At 31.4% G+C, this 27,181-nt stretch overlaps 1 long non-coding RNA gene across 1 annotated transcript; it reads left to right on the top strand.

Annotated features, from left to right (window-relative positions):
* The first annotated feature begins 8,176 nt into the window (after positions 1-8,176).
* Positions 8,177-11,961, top strand: LOC126889673 (uncharacterized). Its single transcript, XR_007700129.1, has 2 exons — positions 8,177-9,398; positions 11,680-11,961. It is a non-coding gene; the product is annotated as an uncharacterized LOC126889673 (long non-coding RNA).
* Positions 11,962-27,181: the final 15,220 nt, after the last annotated feature.

Raw genomic sequence — 27,181 nt, 5'->3', positions numbered from 1 at the left:
TTTTGTCAGGACGTTTTAACATTGAGTCTTATGGGATTATTTTGTTAAACTTGAATATTTTATTTTGTAGTGATAATAACCGAATACAATTGTTAGAATTCATTAGTTATTAATTTATAGTGCAACAAAAATATTTTATTTTTCGTTAATAATAAAGATTTATTGACATAAACTGCGATAGTGAGGTTATGTATACAAAATCAAACTGATAATCAATATTGGAAATAGAAGAATTTATATCAGATTAAGTGCGTTTTTATTTTCTGTTTACATATATTAATACATAATATCACTAGCGTGACACGGCATTTTATTTAAATGTCTCATTTAAACATATACAAAGCGTCTTGATAAAATTTCAAAAAACCGCCACCATGAGCAGGTCGGTCGATTTTGCTTTGACACTTTGTTAACGCTCACAGCGAATAATGTAGGTAAGAGATCATTGCCTGAACTGCAGCCAAATGAACATGTTTATGTCCAAACTCAGCCAAGAGGCAATTGGTTTCCTGGTAAGGTTTTAGATAGAGTTAGGGACAGAACTTATAAAGTACAAATGAAAAATGGTTCAACTCTATTAAGGAATAGAAAATTTATCAAAAAATTAAACAAAACAGACAATGAAATGTCAGAGACAAACCATTATTCATTTAGTACAGAGGAAAAAGACACACCTAGTTGTAGTACACCGAGAGAACAATTTCTTTTCTCCTAAAACACCGATTTCTTTGAGCAATATTTCTTAAAAGTTAACATATCCTATTAACTTAAACATACCGGTTCACATATAAAGAAACGAGTTTTTTAAACACAACTCAATAATTTCTTACAGATAATTTCTTCAATACTAAGAAATGCATTAATAGTTACATTTAATTTTCTTATCCTAAAGTTTTTACTTCTTAAATTGAAAACTACAAATATTTTGCAGTATAAGAAATATAATGTTAAGTTAATCCATATTTATATTTGTGAACAAGAAATTTTCTTGCAATCAAATAAATATTTTAAACCACAAGAAATAATTCTTTAGAAATACCCTCTGTAGTAACTGTGGTTATAAAATAAAAACGTTATCATTAATGCCAAAATGTTGCTTGCAAAGAGATTTTCTTCCACAAAAGAATTGCGCAGATTAATTATTTATGATTTAGTCGTCAGTGTTTGTCAAGATGGCGTGATATGTTCATGTTCATATAGATGGATTTTGGATTTATCAGTGTTCTTTTAAAATTAACGGATATTTTGAAGGTACGTACATATATAGGTATTAAATAAAAGTAAATTGAGTAATTTAAGATGTAATAATAATATTGTTGCGTATCCGAATGGTTATAAAAGAAACATAATATTATCTTTATATGCTTTTTAGGTATAATAATGGACAACTCTGAAATCAAGGAGCTTATTATTCTAACTGGGAAATAAGCCACAATTTAAAGCTGGGACAGAATGATATACTTAATATATAGCTTCAGAACAATATTAAGAAAGGAGTTATTAACCAACTGCGGGGCCTTCCAGAAATGGTAGAACTTTTTACATGTAAGTACCTTTTTAAAAATGTGTATACTTATGTATCAACTATAATAGGTTTCTTGAATGTATCGTCTTCTATAAAATATACAATACAACGCTATATCAAACATGGCGGGTGCAACGCTGGGGATGCTTTCTGTTCATTTATTTGAGATAAAGAAATCAGTTGGCCTAAAAGAAATATTTTTATGGTTAAGAAATGTTATTGCCGAAAACCGTGAATTAGTTAATATGTATTAAATTACTTAAGATGTAAACTAATAATACTTTCCCGTAATAAAATTTCTTAATGATTGGGTATGCAGTCTCTTTTAGATTAAAAAAATAAAGAAACTTACATATTATTATATCTGCTTCAATGTTTTACATTGTCTGCATACAATGTTTATTGTGTGACTTAATATTATACAGATAAAAAATTAATATTTCATTAATAAAAAGAAAAAATAAACAAAGATGTGTAGGTTAAATAATGCCAAGTTTGAACTAAATATAGTTGATTATTAGTATTAATAGTTCTTATGTGGGGCCGTGTATTTGTTTTTTTTTGTATTTCCTAAATTTGTCAAAATAAATATCTATATCTTTATAAAAAAATTTTATTAAAGTAAGTTTACTCTTTCTACATAACGATTTTGTTTTAGTGAATTGCTGATATACAAAGTGCTATTAACAAAAGAAGGAAAATTTGAGGAAGTTGGATTTGCCTCTGTATCCTGTTGTGTAGAAGCCAGTGGTTTAAGAGTGGAGAAAATATTTGTATAATTTAAAAATATATCTTAAATATATATTTCTATATATAATAATAAGTGTTATATCCCATAAGTCATTTTTAGGGAGAATGTGACTTACACCGTTTGACTTCTGAGGCATCCAAATATTAAAATTAGGTTTAATTCCTGTTATTTGGGATTCTTCAATTTACCATGTAAATTATCCAATCTTTAAAAATATTGTGTTTTGATATACATAGTTGGTTTTTAGCCCTAGTTTAATATTCAATATACCAGTTGGATGAATTATAAATCTGGAGAGTTTTGACAATGATTGATATGTCCATCTAGCCTAATTTTTCAGGAGAGAATTTGGAAAGTTTGAATCATGTTTTTCCAACTCAAAAACGAAAAGTAATCAACATAAAAAATCAAGTAATATATCAAGTTCTGCACTACCTAATACAGTAGAGCCCCGATTATCCGTCCTCCTCGGGACCGAAGGTATATTGAAAAGCAGGGATAATCCGAACATGTATATCTTATGTATAATACATATGTACATATACACATACATATGTACCTACCATAAAAAGATAACAGAAAAAAATAAATCTTTCATTATGAGTCTCTCTTTCGTCATATAGAGTTTCCGTCAAGTGATTTCGATGACGCTATTTTGATAAAACCTCAAAAATGCAACTTGGGTATGTAATAGTAATAATGTTCTACTGTAAGTTAAAAGGGGACATATCTTTTATACAAAAGATATGTGGGACAAAGGGGGTTTTACCTTCATCATACACATACCAAACTCTACCAACTTGAAGAAATGTTACTAAATAGCATATCAAGCAAATAATCTCATTCTGGCCAAAATCAGACACAACATCAAGTTTTGCCATACCACTACAGAAATATAGTATTGAATTTAAATAAAAGTTTTCCCCACATTAACAAATTTTTACATCATTGAACAGTTAATATTAATAATCATATAATATGTACATATAATTATTATGTAAACAAAATTACCACTGCATCTGTTTCATTAGCTAGCTTGTCTTTATTTAAACTTGTCTTTGTCTTCTATTTTACATACAAATCAACAGTTTTCCACTAACTTAAAATGGATTTACCTCTTGTTCAAGGTCTCCAGTAAATTTTTCAGCATAATCAATGTGTGCATTCAGCAGACTCAATCGATTACTAATCGCTTAGTGATTTTCTGCTGAATGCCACATAAATTGTGGATTAGTTATCATTCGATGACTTATCGGTCGCCATTTTAAACATCGGTTTTGAAATATGATTACTTAGCAAATCAAAATAAGATTGACGTATGACGTGTGTGTAACACGTATTTTTAAGTTAGGTATCTTTAAAAAAACATGAAGTGAAGGCTGAAAGGCATATAAATCACGCTGATAAATATCTGAGCTGCTTTGTTGGATTATTCGTATGGTTTACCTATGTCGCAAGGAATTCAAGAATTTGAAACTATGTATGAATTAAACGGGGTTATCGATAAATTACCATTTCATAATAATTTTCATTTCTGTTCTTGAGGTGTCTTTCACGTATTTGCAAATCATTTTGAAAAATGTGACAGTTGTCATAACCTATTTCGTATGTACATGAAAGTATACCATTCAGAAGAATCGTTAGCGATTACACATCGCTAAGTAATCGATTAGTCATCGCAGTTTTCTGCTGAATGCAGCCAATGTTTTCTTTTTAAAACAATATTGTTGTCTGATTAAAATATGGAAATGTATTTCTAAACCTTATGACTTTGTATACTTATTTTTTTAAGTTGTAATTCTTTGATTTACTTACATTTCCTTCATTCCTTCTTCCAAAATGGAAATAAAAACGATAAAATCATCGTATTTTTTATACAAGCAATTATTAAATTAGAAAAAATAGATTTGACTCACTTTTAGAACGTGTAAAGTAAAACAACATATTTTGACATGTTTTTAAATCTGCCGCGTTTCGATACTGATTAAAAATTTGGCAACACAGCGGAATGGGTTGTAACATCTATCCGTACCTGGCAACTGGGATCATTATGTATAATGGATGACCATGTTAAATGAATAAATAATTAATAAAGTACAATAATGTTGGTTTTATTTAAATAACATTAGAAACCACATTATAACAATAACGAAGCGAAGGGTCAAAAATCGAGGCCCAGGTGAGTTAATTTAATGCAATGATTAGAACGTAAACCACAGTTTTTTTTCCTATTGGCTGTGAGTTTCGACGGTAGCGCTATCTCGCGGTTTGAAACTTATACTTTTCTGATAAAATTTATGTATGTGAAATATACAAAACGAGAAAAATAGATACTTATCTAGAAAGACACAAATTATGAACTGAAATATTATTGTTACCTGATTACTAAACGAATACACAGAATTAATAGTAAAATTAATTATGTTTTTTTATTTTATTCATTATAATTTTAATATTTAATATATAAGTTTGTGAGACTGGATGACTGCTTACGCAAGAGACCATTGAGAAAAAGAATAAGTTTATATGAATTATTTAACATTTTAAAGGTTACCTCTGTTTATTTTTGTGTGCTTACTGCTTTGATTATTAAAATTTGCAATTTGTATGAATTGTAATTTGTTTGAATTCTATCAAAATGGATATTAAACATTATACTGGATTCAGTCTTATTTCCCATGATATCCAATTTCAATCAGCAACACCAAAAAAGGAAAGGATTTAGTTGATACAGGACATGTACGCAATGTTTCCGAATATAATAACTGCATCCAGTACTGTTATATTCAATATTTTTACATGAATCAATACAACAGCTGCAATATCTTGTTTTCTTTTTTGAAAAATCCATATTACCCGCCATTTCAGTTTGTGAAGTTTATCAAATGCACAAAACAAAACTGCCAACTGCCACTAACACAGCGTTGCCACATTTTATTTAGAAAATCTACTGTAAGTTTAGCTTACTAAAATCTACTTATCAAAAACTAAAATATACTATAAAACTTTATTAATATATTTGTATATAATTTATGACTTTTTATAATAAAAATAACAGCTGACTAACTAGAAATTTTTTTGAAGTTATACTTCTTTACCGGCGATAGAGGGTAAATTTTTATACGGGAAAACCTATAGCGACCGGGCGCATGCGCATTATAACTTTGTTCTGATTGGATGTTCAAATGACATGTCAAAAATTATTCAATATGGCGGCTGTGGCACAGCTGTAGTTAGATTATTTATGGTTGTTGCGTTTTAAAATTTGTGTGAAAAGAAACAACAAACAAAAGTTAGTTAATAGTTATACTGCCTTTTTAAATAGTTTTCATATACCTATATTTTTGGACTTTTGGACTATTTTGGACAAGGAAAACTCATTCTAATTTGGTAAGTAGGTTACCTAGTTTTTATTATAATCATATTGTAATTATACATTTGGATTAGGTTGAAATACATACATTTATTTTCTCAAGAATGCGGATTTTAGAGAGAAATCCCTACCTAGTTTTTATTATAATCATATTGTAATTATACATTTGGATTAGGTTGAAATACATACATTTATTTTCTCAAGAATGCGGATTTTAGAGAGAAATCCCAAATTAGGTTCGATTTTTATTTTTAAATTATGATTTTTTGGCGTAGATTTATTTATCTAGTAGGTATGTAATGCTTTGATTTACATACTTAATTTGATTACCAACAAAAGTTCTACCAATCTTCATCTAATATATTGTTTTCTTACTGTTTTGTTATATTTTTATATTTTCTTCCACAAAATTTAAACTACATAATTTTCAAAACAATTGTCAAACAGTAAAACGTTCAGTTACCGTATTTTTCCACATGATAAATAATGTGCGATTGGACGAGTGACTCTACGCTTCGATTACGAGTCAAAGCGGCACGAAATTCAAGGGTTCAATTCCCGCTGTAAGTTTTATTTTTTTATGCATATTATGATTGTAAGTATATTTGTTATATAATTTTTTTTTCAGCAAATGCGTATTTAAAATTTTTGCCAACAATTATTATCGTCCAGAAATCATTTTTTCTTTGTGGCATTTTTCAATGTGCTTGTGTGCGTTTTATTCTTTTATTTTTTTAAATTTTTGGTATAGTCTTAAAAATCACATAATATGTAGTAGAAGTATAACTTCTTACGTGCGTACAAAGTACACACACATTCTTGTTTATTTAGCTAATGCCTCGACAACTAATGGGCATTGGCATGGTGATGGTACAGTGGATTTTACCAATTAGGTAGCTAGTGTTAAGTCGACTTTACATTACATGATTTATCATGTGATTTGTCATATGATTTGGTCATAAGCATTGTGTTTTATCATAAGCATTGTCATGCGGCTCGTCATGGGCAAAATCATATGATAAATCACGTGATAAATCATGTAGTGTAAAGTAGACTTTATGTGTAGTGTGTGTGTTGAGTAAGTGTCTTGTTACTTTGGAAAGTCGATGTCATTGTCTTTGCAGAGACGCTAATTGTATCCGAACGTCTGCGGTCCCTCCGGTGGGTACCGATCCCCCAAGGATAGAAACTATTTTCATTTATTAATTTATAATAAACGAAAAATTCTCTACCCTGGTGAAATTCAAACTCACGATCATTCGGACCTTTCGATCCAAAAGTAGGCGCTCTTACTACTGAGCCACAGAGGGAGTTTAACTAGAAATTAATATGACTGTTTGTAAACAAAAACCAAACTTTTTTATATTTTAACTGGGGAACAAAATGACCAACTATAATTAATTTTTATCAGTTTCATATTTAATATTTATATATAATATTTTGTCATCCACTGATTTTAACATCTGCATATCTGGATCACATTCTTCAAACAATTATTTCGCATTTTACATTAGAAACACTCAAACACAACATTTGTTGTTTTGCAAAGTTACATATATTATAATTAGGCCCGGTCTTTTCACCTCCGAATAAATATTTATTAGGAAGTTTATCCGGCAGATTACATGTAAATCTGTCAAATAACCTCCGAATAACTTTTATTCGGAGGTGAAAAGACCGGGCCTTAGATATTTTAGTTTTCCATCGTTAGCTTCTAACAGGCTCACCGACCACCGAATACCAGAACTCTTCAATAACACCTGAAATAGGTACTGATTGCACTGCTACTTGAAATCTGCAAGTTTGTTACACCAGAATCCAGTTTCATTTCTGTTTAATATTCATCATCTACGTCCTGGGGCTAGATTCCGTGCACTGTAGATATCTACACTTCGCTTTCTATCGATGTCAAGTGTCGTGAAAATATTTGAATTTTTAGTTTTAATTGAATTATTTTCTAGTTTTGCTAGTTGATGCTGAAGTGACACTTGTAAAACAAGAAAATATTTGAATTAAAACTAAAAATTCAAATATATTGACATTGATAGAAAGCGGACGGCGAGGTTTGTTCCAACATGAACTTTTGGACGGCCCAAAAACCGTCACTAAACTGCTTGTACCGTTTGTTGTGCGCATGTTCGTAATTGTATCGCCCAGTTATCGTCCCATGACGGTAATCATATATTTGTCATTTTTGTTGGTGACAGCTTGTGTGCTTTTAGTCGATCAAAGGCTCAAAAAATTTAAAGAATTAAATCCTAGTGCTCAAGTCAGTCCAACCAGCACATTATGCATTTGCCCGATTACTGAAATGATCATCACGAAACCGTCACCGAAAGATCACAATTCTTGTTGGAACAGTGGGAAGGACGATCCGATGACGATCATATTTTTGTTGGAACGGATTTTCTTTACTGCGCAGGATCGTTACCGTTTCCTGACGGTTCTCGGTCGTGTTGGAACAAACCTGGTGTTAGCGATTGTACACAGAATCCCACAGACACGGTTAAACACAGTATAGGTAATAGGTATTTAGTCCATTCCGAAGTTGTAGTTTGTTTTGACATTTCCGTTTTATTTAACCTAACCTATGTTTTGTGTTTTATTGTGTTGTATACAAGGAGTTGTATATTGAAATTGAATTGATTCTTGTTTCATTGAATATAGAGGAGTTGTTCTGTTGCAAGTTGTTCTAGTTTTGTTGTTTTAAAATCTGCGAAAAACTATTTATAGATAATGGTGAACTTAAACAAGAAATGGACATGCAGTTTGCTGATTACTTAATTGTGTACTCACAACACATAGGTACAGGCATTATGCAAATACATACCATTTAGAGGATACTTCATTCAAATTGGAGGACTCTGCGATATTGGGCTTCCTTAATAGTTTACCAGACGTAGACACTGTCTTTTTCTTGGTAGAAAATGACACCTGTTTCACCCTTTCTGAATTTTCTCAAGTCTCATATTTGGATCAACGTGAAATTTGTTGGCTTTCACAGCTTTAATTTGATTAACGGCTGTCATTAAAATATCTTCACTGTTGCATTTTTGACCTAATGCAATTACTTACAGTGCTGAGCAGATAGTATCTCATGTAATTTCTATCTATCCCTCGGTTTTTGATGTGTGCGTAGGTGCTGAAGACTCCAGTTCTTCCCAAATATCACTGCTTGGAACTTAATTATTTAGTGTGACTCATGTAATACAAAGGTAGTGAATGTGCTGGCAAATATTTGATTGAATTAAAGATTTGATTGAATTTAATTTAATAAAATAATCAAGGCAAGTACATGAGTAGGAATGGTAGCATATTTTACATAGTATGTAGCTGACAAGATAACATACATTAAACAGTTTCTCTGTAACAGTACATATTTTTGAGTTTGTTTTATTTTTAATTATCCATTTTTTAAATTCATCATTTCCTTCCACACTTTCAATATCAAATTTATAATTTGTGGCTACAATTAATGGCAGTCAATCAATCAGTCCTTTTTCCTGAAAGCCACAAAAATCTTGACAAAATTAAATCAAAACATATTTACAAACCTTTTGTTATCTGAATTAGTCTTTCCACTTGTTTATCTCGAGTGTAGTGTGTCAAATTATGCATGCTTTTATCTAGTTGTTTCACCTTTTTATAATACTGTGCATACTCTCCAAGTACATATTTGTATTTGTTAGTAATTCCTTTCTATAACAGTAGAACCCCGACTTAGTATTCAAACTATAATTTTTACTCAGGTACTCATAAAATTTAACAGTACCAGAATCATTCTCCAGTTGGAAAATTCAACAAATCTATTTAAAAGTTGTTAACTTCTAAAGTACTTTGTATAAATTTCAAGCACTTGTATACATACTTCCATTCTTTTTTCAACTACAGAAATTTTTGTTAGATTAGTTTTCCAGGCACAATCAATGTGCCAGGAACAAAATAATCGATTAGACACAGCTGTCACATTATCACTGCTGTCCATCCGTTATAAAAAGTTTCCATTATATCTCTCATAAACATATCTGTAGTGATATTATTAGGTAGAAATTGTAGTATTCATTCTATTTGAAATCATGTATGTCACAGCAACGCCTTCACCAATATTAGTTCCATAGGTACCATCAATACAAACAATTTTTTTTGCAAATGTCATGACAGCATAACGTTGTACATATATCATTCATAATGATAATGCAGAAATCTGAGCAATCTAAATTATGCTGACTATCCTCAGAGCCTTGAGGTCTGTAGTATAATACACTGGCTACACACTACGTTTTGCCTGAGACCCTGTCTGCAGAGACTCATTTGCGCAGGTAAGAGCAGCAAGACGGTATCACATGTAAGCCTCCAAGCGCCGCCTGTACTCTCGTCAACATGCTGAAGATTTTACCTGTGCAGTTTTACTTGAAGTGTGGTCAGAAGTTCAGTCCGGCAAAAGTTTTCAAGGTGGACAGTCGAAATGAGTGATATTAGAAGCATTGCAAACCTATTCTTAATTGAAGAGTTGTACAAATTTTTGAGCTGGCATGCATTATGGAAGGTGAAAAGTAGAGAATGAAGCATACACTTTAATGATTGAAAAATTAAAAGAGGCAATATTTTATTTTTAGTTCATTCTAAAATAGAGAATTCTTTTAAATCATATAAATTTCTTTTACCATTTTAGTATTTAATTTTCCAATATTGGGGTACTACTGCCAAAAAAAATTTATATACTTATAATAATAGAATATAATAATTAATCAACTTATGTATTTCTGCTAAGTTCTGACACTGTTTTCTTGTGGCATATTTAATGTAGTATTATGTTCATATGGGATTGAGCCACTGTTGTAGGTGTAAAGAAAATTGCATTTCTTAATTTACTACTGATTGGTGTTTCAATTTCCACTCCGGAAGTCTTTCTACTCTCTACAAAAATTTAAGCAGAATTTTGGGCATGGATGCCAAATTTTTGTCGAAATAAAAGATGCTAATCGAATTTCTAACTGTCTAAGAAATTTCCTGCTGTTTCTATTGTTGACACTTGACACACATATTTGTTGCATATTTGCGTTTGTGGAATAATCATATCTACCTGAAAAGGTATTTTGTAAGTTTCTATCAATTAAAAACCATGATTAATTTAAAAAAATTTCTTTATTAAACTATATCTACGTTCACAATATTTAGAACTTGAATTAAATTCTATAATTAAACTATATTATGAATTACACCATGGCTATTTTGGCATGGTACACTACCTTCATTATTGAAATACCATAAAAAAAGTTTATCCTTAGTTTGCTTGGCGTCTCTGGAAATACTTATATAATGTTATCTCTGCATATCAATGAGATTAGAATCTTCTGTTCTTAAACCATTCCTATTGTCAACGTCTAAGCTTCCAATGGGAGTATAGGTTGAAGCATATTTAATTCTCAAAAAGTTATGGAGTACACAATATGTCATGACAATGATATATACAGTTTTTAGATTTAAATTAATAGTGGTATGGAAAATTCAAAATCTGTTAGCTAAAATACCAAAGACATTTTCTACAACTCGCCTTGTCCTTGACAGGCGGTAATTGAATATTTTGCGTTCATTTGTTAATTCTCTTTGATTAAACGGTTTTAAGAAATGTGGAGCTAAGGCAAAAGCTTCAACACCAATAAACACGTCACTAAGCATTTTATCTGAACCACTGAGGCGATCAAAGACTGGAATTTGTAATGTATTTTCTTTTAATTTGTTGTAAAATATTGTTTGCTCTATAACACCTCCATCACAAATTCTCCCATTCACGCCAAATTCGTATATTATGAACTCATAATTAGCATTTACAACTGCCATCAAAACCATACTATGAAATCCTTTATAGTTATAAAAATAGGAACCTTGCCCATTTGGTAGAATACTCTGCACATATTTGCCGTCAACGGCACCGAAGCAATGGGGAAAGTTCAATCTTGCTTCAAATTCCTTTGCTATATGTTTCCATTATTCTTGTGGCTTTGGAATCTAACAAAAATATTTTTTTAGGATTTCTCTGACACAGTTTCCAGTACAGAACTGCCACAGGAATCTCCAGTGGAGTTGCAACCGCTCTCACGGACATCCACAAATCAAGTTACAAAACTGTTACATGACTCTATTGGAGTTGCAACCGCAATTGGATAAAAGTGAAATTCGAATAATGCCAGAAAGACTATAACCGTCCAAAGTGATAGTGTGAAATTAAAATCAAATGATTACGTATAAATCATATTTATAATAATTATAAATAGTAGCTGTATTTTTTAAATAAACAGATTTGATAAGTTATATTATTTTTCTACAGTTGGTATGTTTTAATAAATATATTTTAAGACTACTGACAGTATTGTTGGTACTTTGGATCTTTTATTTATAGTAGAGGATCCAATATAATGTCGATCTGCACCGATCTGTTTAATAATGGATTAAAATTATTGGATATGTAATTTAGTATGGTAACAATTATAAAAAACAAGGGGTGCCCGATATAATTTTGTTCTGACTATAATTAACATGCATACATAATCGAAAACCTCTTATACCCGAAGGTGTCGAGGTGTACAAGCTCTCTTAAATTTTTTTCTACAAATGTACACCACTCTTTTCTGTCTCTAGCTAGTTCCTTCGGCTCACTCTATGTCTTCCCTCTTTCTTTGAGAATCTTGCTTATCCTATTGTTCCATGTTTTTCTTGGTCGTCCTGTACAGTGTATGCCAGTAGTACAGTCTCATTTACGCATTCAGTATTATTTTCTGTCATCCATGGTTGAAATTTAGCGTATTCCTTGTCATAGATACGTTTATTTGGTAATAGATTCTCAGTCGCTTTATTGGCTTTTTTTCAGAAATATCGAATTTCTCTTGCATTCTGACTTTTTTGACAATTTCACATAGAAAAACTTTGTTTATGTTAATACCAAATTGCTAACCAACATCACTTTTCTACCAACAGTACTAAATACCTGCTGCGATACAGTATTTCTTCTAATTTATTATATTATAAAATTAAAACTTTAACTGACGCAATGAACCGCTATGACATAAAATTTTATATTCACCACATGCATAATTATGTAATTTATAAGCTTGTCGCCCTTAGGGTATAAACATCTATTTAATGCCCTTGATACATAAATAACTGTTTAATATATAAAAAAAGTAATTTTTTTAATTATTCATTAATTATAGTCAAAACAAAATTATATCGGGCACCCTTTTTTTTATAATTTGTAAACATACTAAATTACATCAAATAATTTTAATCCATTAAACAGATCGGTGCAGATGGACCTTACATCATATCTCATTAGACTATTAAAAGGCTATTAGATTAAATTAGAGGAATTAGGGATGGTGCCAAAAGAATGTGCAGATAAAATTCGATTACGAAAACGTCAAGAATTACAGAAAATTGGATGCATATGCAGTAGTCATATAATATTAAAAGTAAATAATGTCACAAATGAGGTTTCTATGACATTTCAAAACACATTATTATGGCGTGTTTTGGGCATGATATAGTGTTGAAACATATAGACCATTAGCACTAAAAACATAGGAATAAATCGACTTTTAAATACAGCACCTAGAGACTTTAAACTTTTCGTGTCTAGAGACTTAAACATGTCTATGGTCACGTCACCTTCTGGATGCACTACCTGGTGCCCAAGATCACTGCTAAGACATGTTGTCTTCTGGAGTGTGGAGGATTTTTGAGCACCGGGGGTCATTTCCACCCATTTTTCTATAGTATACCTTTTTTCTGACACCATCCTAAACACAATACAAAAAGTTGCAAATCTCTAGGTGCTGTATTTAAAAATCGATTTATTTTGTGCTAAATGCCCTGCTCTAATATTCGCATTTGGAATTACTGCTAATAATATAATAAATCCCTTTTAATGCACCAATTTAAATAAGACTCCTATTATCATTATAACAAACATCACAAATTTTAAAACAACAAAGCTAGAACAACCTTGGACAGTTTAAAAGTCTCTCTATATTCAGTAAATAAATAAAACAAAAAATCAATTCACAAGTAAGTGTAAAGGCAAAAAAGGCATAATATGCCTGTATATAATATATTATATTATTTTATGATACACATATAGGTTATGTCAGAAGGGAAATGTCAAAACAAAACTACAACTTCGGAATGGACTAAATACCTATTACCTATACTGTGTTTAGCCGCGTCTGAATCCCACCCCTGAATCTTATTTTCGGTAATGACATTGGGAAATTGTAACAAAATGTCTAAAAATTAATTTAGAAATGGGGTAAATACTATTAAAAAGCAAATTTTATTTTAGTCATAAGAAAATGTTGAAATATACCAAAAATCTACTAAAAAATATTGCCTACTAGAATTTTTTAAAAAATATCAAAAATCTACCAAAAAAGTAGAAATCTACTAAATGTGGCAACGTTGCACTAACAGCTGTGGCGAAAACCGTCAAATCCCCTCTCCTCTACCCATGGCGCGCCATTTAAATTTATCAGATAAATGCACAAAACTGCCACTAACAGCGCTGGAGAAAGCTGTCAAATCCCCTCTACCCATCGGCTCATGGCCAATTACTGTTTTTATTATGTAGGTACTTTAATGTAAGATTATAACTTAATTAATTCTTGTTTTCTATTTCTAAAGTTTTCATTTATTTACATTGAGTATTAATTTGTTTTGCTGTATAGTATAATCCACTTCCGCAAAAAATGTGTGACTTATTTGATTTAAAATGAATTCAAGAATTTTTTGTAACTGGGCAACAATGTCAACTTCATGGACGTATAAATAAAGATGGACCGGTTTATTTACATCTTTACTTGAAGCCACGAGATCGTCACAGTCATAGCCACAAATCCTTAATTTGACGTTGTCATATTATTTTGTTTTCAAGTCAATATTTAAAATAATTTTCAATTTTTAGTATAATTTACTTTTAATTTATAAATCAAAATATATTACTTAGTTACTAGAAACCATTTCTAAATATACTTATTCCGCAACCAAGGAATTAAAAGAAAAACATTAATTTTTTAATTATTAAATGAAACTATATTCTGATAATTTCAACTATTTGTGAAACTTGGCACCACTGGTAATATCAACCAATCATAGTGCTTCAAGAAGAAGGAACGTGGCGTCTCGTGTTGTTTACGTTTATTTTGATAATTTCAGAATTTCCTTTTGTGTCATTTGAGTGAATTTGTTAGCGTATTTTGACTTTGAATTGAACAATCGTAATCGTTAAGTGTCTTAATCATGGTGCGTAACTGAGTCGTATGCAGGAAAACTGCATATTTACATCCACAACTGTCATTTCATTGGTAAGTATTTATCAAGTACATATTATAAACAACATCCATTGACGTAGCACAGGGATATGATATTACGTTATCCTTGAATTGAAATAAAATAAATAAATAAATAAAACTTAATAATTTTGTGAAATAAAGTAAATTTTGTAGTATTATAAATACATTTATTTATTTATTCGAATCTACAATATAATTTCTATAAATTTTCTTGTATGTTATTATATTACCTATATAATAATGTAAAATTAAGGTTTAATGTGTTTTATACATTGTTGTTAATAGGATTTGTTGTTTTGTTGTTTATGTACTGTTCAATAATAGTTTGTATGTTTTCTTACGTTTATTAATATTTTAATAATTAATATGGTTGACCATTCAACCAATTATGCTCCGTTTGTAAACCAGGAGGAGTAATTCAAATTTACTGCGCCGTAATCCTTATTTGAATTAGGTCCAATCGCAAGCAAGTGTACTCCATTACGAAATTTTGACACTATTTACATTTATGAAATTTTAACACTATTGGCATTTTATAGGTTAATGTAGATATATTAGCGATTTTTTGTGTTTTCTGCGTTACTCCTTTAACTTTTGAATTTTAGTCGTCCTTTTAAAAACACATATTTTTTTACCATAGCAGCCAAGTTTACTCCACTGTTATGAAATTTTGACACTATTTACATTTATGAAATTTTGACACTATTGGCATGTCATAGGTTAATAGGTGTTTTCTGTGTTACTCCTTTAATTTTTAGATTTTTAGTCTGCTTTTTAAAGGCAAACGCAAACGCAGTTGAAACAAGCGGATATATTATAATTGTGTCACCGGAAAGCGAAAAAGGTACGGCACAACTTGGAAGACCCAATAGTTTTCTAACTTCGCTTCTGGTGAAGCAACAGAGTTGGAACAAGCAGATATATTATAATTGGGTCACCGGAAAGCCAAAAAGGTAACGCACAACTTGGAAGACCCAATAGTTTTTTAACTTCGCTTCTGGTGAAGCAACGGAGTTGGAACAAGCAGATATATTATAATTGGGTCACCGGAAAACGAAAGAGGTAACGCACAACTTGGAAGACCCAATAGTTTTCTAACTTCGCTTCTGGTGAAGCAACGGAGTTGTAACAAGCAGATATATTATAATTGGGTCACCGGAAAGCCAAAAAGGTAACGCACAACTGGGAAGACCCAGTAGTTTTCTAACTTCGCTTCTGGTGAAGCAACGGAGTTGGAACAAGCAGATATATTATAATTGGGTCACAGGAGAGCCAAAAAGGTAACGCACAACTTGGAAGACCCAATAGTTTTCTAACTTCGCTTCTGGTGAAGCAACGGAGTTGGAACATGCAGATATATTATAATTGGGTCACCGGAAAACGAAAAAGGGAATGCACAACTTGGAAGAGCCTATAGTTTCCTAACTTCGCTTCTGGTGAAGCAACGGAGTTGGAACAAGCAGATATATTATAATTGGGTCACCGGAAAGCCAAAAAGGTAACGCACAACTTGGAAGAGCCTATAGTTTTCTAACTTTGCTTCTGGTGAAGCAACGGAGTTGAAATAAGCAGATATATTATAATTGAGTCACCGGAAAGCCAAAAAGGTAACGCACAACTTGGAAGAGCCAATAGTTCTCTAACTTCGCTCCTGGTGAAGCAACGGAGTTGAAACAAGCAGATACATTACAATTGTGTCACCGGAAAACGAAAAAGGTAACGCACAACGTGGAAGAACCTATAGTTCTTTAATTTTGTTTCTGGTTGTAGGAACAAGCAGATATATTATGGTAGGGGAGCAAAGTATGCTAAATGTGCAGTCACTCGAGCGCTTTGGGGAACTATTGGGCTGTGATTATTAGGTCCTAAAACCAAAAAAAGTTAAGTAAAATTTTCCATTTTAGTGGGGACTTCCCATTTTTTAATTTAATTTTCCATTTCCTACAATCTTTTTTCCGATTACAGCGCCATCTATCCATAATTAGAAAAATTGTTTCGAATAAAAGTTGTTTATTTTTATACAAACGATCCAAATCTGCAATAAGAAATGGGGGCTACCACTTAAGATTTTAAAGTAAGCCCCCCACCTCACCTCTGTGGGGGTCGTGTTTGGAACCATTCGATAGATTTTTTAAAAATATTGATAAAGTGTATTTTGCAGTTTTTCGATATGATGTTTATTTTGCAAAAGATCGCGGGATTTGTATTTAAAATTTTAAATTTACCCCCCCCCCTCTCCGTGGGGGTCATGTTTGGTATTTTTCGATAGATTTTTGAAAAACATTGAACACGTAGTTTTTAGTTTTTCAATCTGACGTTCATTTCGCAAAATATTCGCTTTTTTTGTGAAACTTTTTGACTCACCCATTTCCGTACACCCCGCTCAAATCGTCATATTTTTGAAATATAGACTCTTTTGCATGTACTTAACTTACCTAATCTTAATCTGACAATTTCGAGTATTTTTAAGGATAAATTTTTTTTCGGGCCCCCCTGAACGAACCCCCTGTGTTAAGAGCCAATAGATGGTGGAGGTACATCTGCAGGGTACAACGTTTCTCCCCATATGATAATCTGACGCGCTGCGTAACTGCAAAAATCCCCACTTGGGCTCCCCTACCATTATATTTGTGTCGCCGGGAAGCGAAAAGGTAGTTCCCGAAATGTTCGCAAACTGTGGCTTATTCCACATAAAATAGTAAATTGCATAAGATGACACAAGAAAATAGTTTCAGAATATGTAATAACAAAATAAGATGTAGTAGAAGTACAGGACAGAGACATGATTATCTACAATTACTAAACGTTCGTATGTTTCCTCTGGGTCGTCAAAAGGAAAATTTTTAACGAACAATAACCGCGCCTCAAACGCGCGGCGCTCACACGGCGCGGAGTTCGCAGCGCGGATATGTATTTCCGCCTTAAGATATAACATTTCAAACTTTTATTTTTTCGATGCATCCTATTATGTATAATATTAGTTTGAATAAAATATTGTATAATATAGCATAATAGTAATTTGTGATTTTGAATACTAACTCATCTTTATTCTTTTGTGTAAAACAATGTTTGTAAATATTTCTATATACTGTAAATTAAAATTATTTATTTTTCGTTGTTTCTCACTTCTTTCAAATATTGTATATGTTTACGATACTAAAAATACCATTAGTAATCATTTATTCAAATAAAAAAATTGTTTCAAATACCGTGCAATTATTGGAAGGTACGCCACTGACTAAGAAGGAAATGTCACAGTCTATCACGTCGTCCCCTTCCTCGCGCCTATAAACTGTTTGGCTTCAAATTTCGGTGAACAGAGAATAGAGCATGCCTAGTCCATCTTTATTTATACGTCCATGGTCAACTTAGACCTCTAACTCTAACTTAGATGACGTTCAAGGGTAAGTAAATTAGGAGCGCCTAAAGATACAGTGCGGCTCCCTACTTTGCGCATGCGTCAAAATATTTACAACGTTGTCATGTTGTTTACACATTGACATCGCCGGGAAATTCAAATTCCTTACAAGGAATCTTTTATTTTGACAAATGACATAATATTTTTGTAATGTAAATATAAAAATAACCTATAAAAATAAAATTCTATTTTGTTTTACCTGTACCTGTAAAAGGGTATTAAGAAAATATAAGATCATTGAAAAGAGTAAAACGTTGAATTTAATTATTTTGTCTGTTAAAGAACAACATAACATAACCATCATACAATATGGAAGTGCTATTTTAGGTTTAGAAGTTTTTAAATACTTTTGCATATTATGGGTATATAAAATGACACCATTGCAGAATCTTCAGTCAGACAGTAGTTGAAGTGCTGTATAATCAATCACAAATTGCCTCAAGAATTGTTATAGAAAGAATATTTGGTATTTTATGCAGAAAAGATTCCCCATATTAGTATGTGAAATGAGATGCAAGTTACCTTTTGTTTGAAGAATAATATCAGCTTGTATACTTTTACATAATATTGCAGTTGTTAATAGAGAAAACATTGAAATACTGGAAAAGGAGGATGCTGTTATTTAATCGAACAAGCTGTGGCAGTACCTACATTTTCAACCAGGAGCAAATCTAGTATAACTAAATGTTGTGTGTGTGTGTTTGTTTTAAAAGATTATTCTCCATTTAACTCAAGCCTAAATGGTTCCCACATAACAATTTCATGTTCTTGGTAGATTCGATATTCAATATTCGATAAATAGACTATTGATTATGTATTTTAGAAAGGAACTACAACGTTAACAGGGTTTTATTGTTTCATATAGTCAACGGACTTTTAAATATAAAAAACCCGCGGAGTGCTACCATTTAAAGGGGTGAGTTTTTGAGAAAGGGGTGAATTAATCCCTAGGCACAGGACGAATTAGGGTGAGTTCTATGCACTTTTGGTACAAACACATCTGCAGGAAAATTGTTCCAGGTTAAATTTACTATCGAAACATTACATTTTAAAGTTAAAAATATTTTTTTTTTACAAAAATATATTCAAAAGAAAAGCAAGAAAAAAAACTTCGATCCTTACTGTTTAAAATGACATTTAGTAGAAGTCTCTATGATTTATGATTTCCAAAATATGATTTTTCAAAGTTCGCCACTCACAGCGATTTTGGCCCATTTTCCTTGTTACTTCTCAAACATTGTTCTGTAACTTTTTTCTACGTAGCTTTAGGTATATGCAATGTTACATTTATTAGGAAAAAAGGTCAATTACCTTTAAAAAGTTTTATACTTTTAATGATTTTTGATATATTTTACGATTATTTTTAAATTTCTCATTATAACTTTTTTTATTGTATATGTAGGTATATTATTGTCTAATAAAAAAGAAAGCTTATTTTATTTACTTTAAAATGGTGTATCGTAAAAAATTCTGGAACTATTTTTAAACAAGATTGGAACCCTATGGAAAACTTTTTTATTATCAACTTTATGAAAAAAAAATTATGACATAATATGCAATCATATTTTTCTAATTGAAAAAAACAAAAAAAATTTAAAATTTTTCTCAAATTACGGATACTCTTGGATATCCTACGGATATCGTGTTTAAAAATTGTCCTAGAATTTTTTGCAATAGAATTGCATTTTAAAGTAAAGAAAATAAGCTTTTTTATTCCACAATGTATATACTTAAACGTACAAGAAAAAAAGTAATAATGAGAAATTTGAAAAAGCATAACTTCCTTAGAAAGAGCTGTATAAATAACCTTATACAATAGACTATTTTAAAGGTAATTAATTTCTCTTTCTACTATTGCATATACGTAGAAATGCGCACGAAATAGTTACAGAACAATGTTTGCGAAATAATGGGGAAAATTGCTCAAAAATGCTGTGTGCAGCAAACTTAGAAAAATCCTATTTCGGAAACTATAAATCTTAGAGAATTTTACCAAACTTCATTTTAAACAGGAAGGATGGAAGTTATTTTTCGCTAAAGCAATGCCTATACCTATATCCCTGTGGAAAATAGTTATGGGACTAAAAACAAAATTGCTTTCTTTCGTGTTTTTTTCTTGATTTTATTTTGAATATATTATTTTTGTAAAAGAAAAATATTTTTGACTTTAAAATGTGATGTTTGGATAGTAAATTTAACCTGGAACAATTTTCCTGTAGATGTGTTTATATCAAAAGTGCATAGAACTCACCCTAATTCGCCCTGTGACTAGGGACTAATTCACCCCTTTCTCAAAAACTCACTCATTTCAATGGTAGCACTCCATGGTTTTTTCTAATTTAGAGACAGATATGAGACAATAAAATCCCGTTAACGTTGTAGTTCCTTTTAGTTCTCTTATTTTGAACATAATCAATAGCCTAAAAGGTTTATTCCAAGAATAAACTTTTACGAATATTCTAAGTAACTACATATATGAATGTGCTCAGTATATTTGGTCCGAGAATATTCTTCAAAGTATATGCAAAAAACATGAAATTTAGAATGTTTTTATAGTACATGCTATGCTTCTAAATATAACACATACTATAATATAATATAATATAAATATAACACATACTAAAAAGAATATATTCCGACGAATGTTGGTAGTGTATGCTTCGAACATGAAAGGAAAATCATTGTTATGTAGTATAATGTTGATAATTTTATTTTTATTGGACCGCAGTTTGTTAATAAATTTATAAATAAATAGGTATATTATATTGGTGACTGATTTGATTATAAGTATTTTATTATTAGCAATTTATAAATACATGATATTGGTGTTTGATTTTGAGTATCCTTTAAAATTTATTTTATATCTCATTCTGTTAAAAGGCCTTCCACAACTAGCAAAAATGTATGAACAAGGAAGTTATTTTAAAGGACAAAAATAATAATAGAAAAATTAGCTTTATGGTGTTTTTTTTATTAATTTTTTTGACAGTATGTTTAAATAAACAAATGCTGATGACATGAAAATGAAAGTGTAATACATACTTTTGGCTCAAAACTTTATAGATTATGGGACTTATGTCCCCGTTAAACCTCGGTTAGCTAATCGGGACAGAAAAGTACCTCTTTGGGCCTCTTGCGTTGTAATATCATGTATAATCATAATATCATCATCATTGGCTCCGCAACCCATGGTGGGTCTTGACCTGTTCCAGAATCAGCTTCCTATCCCTCACCTTGGTTTTCCAATTTCGCACTCCTAATCATAATAATAAGTACAATTGTGTTTATGTCTATGTTATGCATACATTTCTGTCCTGATTAAACCCCAGTTAGCTAATGGCGGTTTAACCGGGACATAAAGTACCGGCCCTATATGTAAATAATATATATATAGTTCAGCTCAACAGGCCTTAGGGGCCCAAGGCTTTAATTGTTTTCTTCCATTTCTTTCTGTCTTGTGCTAGGTTTTTCCAATCTTGTACCCTCAGCGACTTCAGATCTTCTTTTGCAGACTCCAACCATCTTCTTCGGGGGCGTCCTCTTTTTCTTTTTGTACCAGCCTCCGTGTTTATTAGTTGATTGGGAACTCTGCCTTCTTCCATTCTTGCTATATGCCCAAGCCATCTTAATCTTTGAATTTTGGCGAGTGTTGTTATTTTTGGTTGTCCATATATTTGCATTATTTCTTCATTCGTTCTTCTTCGCCAGATATTCCCCTCTTTTAAACCTCCATATATCCTTCTGAGGATCTTTCGTTCCTATCTATCTAATTTTACTTCCATATCTTTATTTAATGTCCAGGTCTCGCTAGCATAGAGTACCGTAGGTCGGACAACTGTTGTATATATTCGTTTTTTTGCTTTTCTGGATATTATCTTCGACCTCAGTATCTTATTTAGACTTCCAGCACTCTTACTACCTTTCGCCATTCTTTTTGCTATTTCTTGGTTCTCTTCGTTCCTATTTGTTAGTGTTACTCCCAAGTAATCGAATTGGCCGACAATTTCGAAGTTATATTCTTTACTTGGGCTTTGTATCTTAAAGGACTGTCCCAGATGATTTTCATTTCCCTTCATCACCATATATTTCGTTTTCTCTTCGTTTATTTCTAAACCATATTCCTTGGCTGTTCTTTCTAGTCTATTGAAGATTTCTCTTAATTCTGCAGGTCTCCTTGTTATTAAGGTAATATCATCTGCGTATGCTACACATTGATGCCTGTGATGATAAACTGTGCCTTTAGTATAGATATTGCATTCTCGTATAATCTTCTCTAAAATTAAATTAAAGAAATCTGTTGATAACGGGTCACCTTGTCGCAGGCCTCTATTGGTGATAAAGCTATCCGAAACCCGTCCTTCTATCATAACTTTACTTTTAGTGTCACTAAGTATGCATTTAGTCAATCTTACTATTTTTGGTGGAAATTCAAAATATTCTAGCGTTTCATATACTTTACTTCTTTTTATGGTATCGTATGCCTGTTTAAAATCAATAAATAACATATTTAATACTAGGTTGAATTCATATGAGCTAGATAAAATTTGTTTCATTGCAAAAATTTGGTCTATTACCGATCTTTGTGCTCTAAAACCCGCTTGATATTCACCTAGACAATTTTCCACTTTTGTTTTAATTTTATTTCTAATTAATATGGCCAGAATCTTATATACTGTATCTTGTAGAGCTATTCCCCTGTAATTTCTACAATCTGTAGCGTCTCCTTTTTTATGTACAGGACATAGGATAGCTTCTTTCCACTGATTGGGTATATTTTCTTTGATCCACACTTCGCATATTAACTCGGTGATTTCTTCTTGAAGCCCTTCGCCACCATCTTTTAAAAACTCTGCAATGATACCGTTTTCTCCCGGTGCTTTGTTGTTTTTTAAGTTTTCTATGATATCTATAATTTCTTCCTTGGTAGGTACTTCTTCATTCACATTTGGGTCTCTTTCTTCTTCATGTGGTAGTTGCATTTGCTCTATGTCGTCTTGATCGTCTGTGCATAATATATTCTGGAAATAATTGGCCCATCTTCTTAATTTTTCATCTATTCCACCTATCAGATTTCCCTCTTCATCTTTATAATATCTTGATGCGGTTTTGTACCGGGTTCGGTCGCGTTTTATTTCTTGGTAGAAATTCCTGACTTGTTTATTTAAAAAATCTTCTTCAATTCGGTCTAATTTCTGCTCTAGATTTAACCGTTTCTTTCTTCTACAGATCTTCTTTGCTTCCCGTCTTTTTTCAGCATAGGTTTGTTTACTTTCTTCATTATTTCTCATTATGCTGTTTATTCTGGCTTTATTTCGGTCCCTAATTGCTTTCTTACAATCTTCATCGTACCAGTCTGTTTGTTTACTTTGACTTTTTCTTAGTAATACTAAGTCGGCTGCCTCTTGAATGTTTCCCCTTAGCTGTACCCATCTGCTTTCTATATCATCTACTGTTGTCTGGCTTTCTATTTTCTGTTCAATTTTATGCTTGAATTTTTTCTTAACCTCTTCATTCTGAAGTAGTGCACCGTTATATCTTTTCATTTTTGTGCAACTGGTCTTAGGGATTGTGGGAATTATTTGCTCCATTTTGACTTTGACCAAAAAGTGATCAGAATTTGCATCTGCACCTCTATAACTTCGGCTATCTTGTATGGCTCTTGCATGTTTGGCTTCTATTAGCAAATGATCTATTTGATTTACTGTTTGTCCATCTGGTGATACCCAGGTACCTTTATGGATTTCTTTGTGGTCGAAATAAGCGCTCATAATTCGCATATTGTGTTCGAAAGCAAATTCTATTACTCTTTTTCCATTCAGGTTACTCTCCCTGTGTTTACTTTCCCCCCTGTTATTTGTTTGTATACGTCCTCTCTGCCAATCTTGGCATTGAAATCTCCTACAATTATTTTTGTGTCGTATGATGGTATTTGGTAGAACAGATGCTCTAACTGTTCATAAAAGCTATCTTTAACATCTTCTTCTGTATTTTCCGTTGGTGCATGTACATTTATAAGGGATATTTTTCTGTATTTTCCCCTCATTCTTATTTTGCATAATCTGCTTGTGACTGCCTCAAAATCTATCACCAGACTGGCAAATTTTTTCTTTATAAGGAATCCAACTCCAAATATACGTTCATTGTCTCCACTGTTAAAGAATACATAGCTTCCCACATATATGCAGAAATTTTCTTTTTGTTTAGTTTCTTGTATAGCAGCAATATCTATCTCATATTTCTCCAATGTATCTGATAAATTTTTTAGTGCCCCTACTTCAAAAGTCCCTCTAACATTCCATTGTCCTATCATAATCATATTTCGTGCCTTATTCGTTTCCGTATTTATCTGTCCACTGTGTTTGTTTAGACTTAGTTTTTTTCCATTTTCTCTAATTTTTCGGTACTATGGTTCCATTTCCACCATTCATCGTTTATACATATTTTCTGATAGCCGACTTTCGTTTCATTACCTTTTCCTTTTTCTTCTCTCGCCATATCTCTTAACTCTTTCTGTAGTCTGGCTTCGGTTTGTGTTAGATCACTTTCAATGAAGTACCGCGTTCCTCTTAATTTACTCTTGTTCTTCATAATAAGTTCTTTATCCTTCATTGTATCCATTTTTACTATCGCCACTGGCCCTTGAGAGGTTCTTATTTTCTGCACATCTTTTATTTTAACGTTCACATTCAATTGATTTGCTATGAAGTTGGTGGCATCTTCAATTTCCTCATTTTCTTTGAAATCATGTCCTTTAATCACAATGTTTTGTTTTCGAAATTGTTTATCCATCTTTTCAATCCTGCTTTCTAGGAAATTTACCTTTCCCTTCAACTCACAATTTTCTTTTTTTAGATTGCGAATTTCCTCTTGAAAGCTCTGCTGGTCTTTTCGTATTCCCTTAACTTCGTTCATAAGAGCGATCATCATTTCTTTCAGTTCTGTATTATCACAATCTTTCTTAGCTGGAGACCTAAATAATTTTCTGCTTTTTGTGAAAGGGTTTTCATCTTGGTCGTCTTTTTTTCCATCCCTCTTTCTCTTACTATCATCAGATTCTTCACCATCCATCTGAGTCAGTTCTTTACACGTGGCCATATCGTTAAATATAATAATAAATAAAATATAATAAATCTATTACCTTTTTCCGAGCAGTGTTTTGAAGGTAAAAACTCTCATTTACACGCCACTGTATTGTTTTGTAAATAAACACTAATAATTATCCTTATCGTAATGGTCCCCGCGCACCCCACTCTACTTGCCTCTTCAACCGAGCGGAGCAAATAGAACAGGTTTATTGTTTAGGTTATTCGTATGCAATCTCTAAAAATTCAATTTTATTCACAATTTTCTAAATACACTCGATTCGCACAGCCACTATTTCGTCGGAGAAGCACTTTGTTGTTAAAAGAACTCGATATTATACGAAATTTACGAATTAGATATCGGAGCCGTTTTAAACACGTCTTTCTCGATAGCTTAACAGTGACCTTCCATATGTAAATAATAAAGGATTAAAATTCCAAAAACCTTTGTTTTATTGTATTAACCTGTTTATATTGTTAATGCCATACGTATATTATGTTATATCTGTTGAATTGAACTGTACTTTTTAATCCAGAATTTTAACAAATCCTAAACTTTTCCACAATTTCACAAGCATAGTTGTGCATTCAAATTAATTGAAATTACATCTTATATATCTATACCTACTAAAAATATTTATTTCTACACAAAAATGTCTAAATTAATAATTATAAAGAATGTCTATGTGATTCTTGTAATTAACAGTTTAAAATTATTTACAAATTATATTTATAGCTTCAATAAATGTCCTTGTTTCATATTGATTTGGGTCAAACCATGCATAATCTGTATCTGAGAATAAACTTTTATTTAGGAATCCTTTTTAATGAATAAAACAGGACATACGTAACCAACTTAGATCCAAATATCCAAAATATAAAAATAAATCCAATATCCAATCAAAGATGTGACAGTGACAATGTGACAAATACAAAATACAATTGAAGTTAGACGCGTTTCTTGTTTCTCAACGTAATTTGTCCTTTAAACTATCTCGGAAACGGCAACGTTTGAGTTGAGGACACGCACGCGCAAATTAGGGAGCCGCACTGTATCTTTAGCCGCTCCTAAAGTGGACTTTACATCAACAATAAATTGAACAATAAATTGACCAAGTTATTCAAGGCCAAATTTGACGTGTTCTCAAAGCACAATTTGACATCCATATTTGTTCGTTATTAACTTGACGTCAATAAATTCGTGAATTTCTTGAAAGCAAAATTTTCTTGTCCTCAAAAAAATTGAAGGAACTTGGAATAAATGTTGTAAAAATGTCAATATTTTCAGTAGTACCAATGCAATGATTTTTTTATTAGAAGCTTTTGAATGTCGTTTATTTCTTTGTTTGAGTAAAGTGTTTGATTTGAAACAGAATAGAATAGAACAGATTAATAAAATAAATAAAATAGAGAGATAGATTAGAATAGATATATAGTATAGAATAAACTTGAAATAGAATAGAGTAGAATATAATAGAATAGATGTAATATATATGTAGATACTAATAAAGTATTTGATTTAAAACAGAATAGAGTAGAATGTAACAGATTAAATGAAATATATAGATAGATTAGAATAGATATATAGTATAGAATAAAGTAAAATATAATATAATAGGTGAAATGATTGTGAAAAGCAATAGTTTTAAGTACCTAGGATCGGTATTACAGAGTAATGGAGAAATAGA

The sequence above is a fragment of the Diabrotica virgifera genome, chromosome 8, assembly GCF_917563875.1.
Source record: "Diabrotica virgifera virgifera chromosome 8, PGI_DIABVI_V3a".
Taxonomy (NCBI): Eukaryota; Metazoa; Arthropoda; class Insecta; order Coleoptera; family Chrysomelidae; genus Diabrotica; species Diabrotica virgifera.
Note: the sequence above shows the minus strand (reverse complement) of the source record. Positions and strands in the feature narration are given on the sequence as shown.